This window comes from Carlito syrichta, unplaced genomic scaffold (assembly GCF_000164805.1).
Source record: "Carlito syrichta isolate Samal-C Ts95f unplaced genomic scaffold, Tarsius_syrichta-2.0.1 Scaffold302040, whole genome shotgun sequence".
Taxonomy (NCBI): Eukaryota; Metazoa; Chordata; class Mammalia; order Primates; family Tarsiidae; genus Carlito; species Carlito syrichta.
In genome coordinates this window covers 120,565-122,928 of record NW_007246136.1, presented here as the reverse complement: position 1 = coordinate 122,928, position 2,364 = coordinate 120,565, and positions in this window count along the sequence as shown.

The following is a 2,364-nucleotide window of genomic DNA, read 5'->3' as shown; positions in this document are numbered from 1 at the left end:
GGAATCCGATAATAATCAAATCCACTACAATCACATGGAGTAGAATAAGGATCACTTTCCAAAGGAAGGATCTCTATGAAAAAAAAAAAAGATCTCCTATATCTTACTTTAAAAATATGTATTTAAAAATAACATAATTTAATGGTCAAATAATTGAGAAAATAAAGGAAACAAGTTGCTCATATGTCTACTGCCCTAATATAACTGTTACATTTCATTCATTTTTTAATGTTTAGATGATAGATACAAAGATACATAGAATCACTGGAACAATCAAATACATATAAATATAGTTTCATTTTTATTTAACTTTTGAAAAAAATCTTTTTTTATTTGTTAGTTTTCAAAATTACTTAAATTTCCATCTCCTGATGGAATTTTAAATTGCTTCACATTTTAACTGTAATAATTAGTCTAACAATGAACATCACTGTGCATTTTTTTAATCTTTTAAATTAGTTGAATAAAATAAATAAATCTAGGTAGATTTATTAGTCTTAATTCACTTAGGAGATTCACTTAAGATTCACTTAGGAGAATTTTATGGTGGTAAGTAATGTTTAACAAAATTGTATGCAATACTTCATAACAATCCTCTCTATTGTAGAATGTATTAGATACTGATGTAATTCCTCACAATGCATAAAATTCTGAATGTTGATGATTGTTTTCCTCAAAATATTGTTTTTAAATTAAGATTTAAGTATTTTTTATTTATTTTACTTTTTAATTGAAAGATAAAATGGATGGGTTTATCACATACAGCATGATATTTAGAAGTATAAATATATATTGTGGAATGACTAAATTTAGCAAATTAACACATTCATTATTTCACATGGTTATCATTTGTGTGTGAAGAACACTTGATATATAATATCTCTTAACATTTTTCAATGATATAATATTTTGTTATTAACTATAGTCACCATGTAGTACAACAGATCTCCTGAACTTAAACTTCCACCCAATGGGGAAAGACAGTCTCTTCAATAAACGGTGTTGTCAAAACTGGATATCCACATGCAGAAGAATCGAATTATTCCCTTTTCTCACACCATACGCAAAAATCAACTGAAATGGATTAAAGACATAAATAGAAAACCAGAAATCATTAAACTTCTAGAAGAAAACACAGGGGAAAATATTCATAACATTGGTCTAAGCAATGATTTTTGGGGGGATATGATCCCAAAAGCACAAAAAATGCAGGTCAAAATAGACAAATGGAATTACATCAAACTAAAACATGTCTGCACAGCAAAAGAAACAATCAACAGAGTAAAGAGACAACTTACAGAATGAGAGAAAATATTTGCCAATCATACATCTGTTAAGGGGTTAATATCCAAAATATCATATAAAAACGCAACAACCAAAAAATTGGATTATAAGAGAATTAAAATATTAATGAATAATTTATTATTTAATTAAAATATTAATGATTACCACAAACTGAATATCCATGATGTGACAAGTACTCCTAATTTATATTATGGGGAAGTTTTCATATTCCCAGTTTAGGGAGGAGAAAACTAATTTTCAGAAAAGGAACAGAAATTTCCAAATCCTCACAACTGGTATAAAATGTGAATTAAAGACTGTCTGACTTAGTTGCTATCAACCTTTTCCCATTACTCCTGTGTATCCAAGTCTTTATGATCCTATACTAATATCAATAAGAAAATGCTTGATCTTACATCACAAATATATTTGTATAACTATGTACAGATTTTATAACTGTATTACTAACGTATCATGTATATTTTTGAAGCAAATTTAGAACTTTAAAACATAAAATATAAATAAACTGTGAATCTGGTGTTACTCATTTCAGAGCAATAGCTTACATATACCACCCTTTCTTATTGCTTCACTTAGCTTCCCACAAATTAGATTGTCTGATTTTCATCTGCAGAATTCACTATTCCCCTGGCTATGGCAAGGGAACATCATAGCTAATGGAACATAAGCGTACCTCAGTATGGTAACATTCTTTTATCTGCACTTATACTCAAGTCTTAAAGACCAACCCAATACTCTGAATCCATAAAATATGGGGTTTTATGTTCCATCCCAACTTTAAGAAGAAACACTTTATGTAAATTGTACAGTGGTTTAATGCCAATTGCTTGCCTACTCTATATTTACAAGTAACTAGTTTATTTGTTCCTCCATGTCCTCTCCCACTCTGGGAATTATATTTAGTTACTGCTTAATTATTTTATGCAAATTCTTCCCAGCTGTATTACCTATTGCCTAACACCATATTCTCAGATTATTTTGTTTTATTTAAATAAAATTCATCTCCTATCTGTACTACGGTTTGGCCGCACAGGCTTCTGCATCCTAAAGTCAAGAACC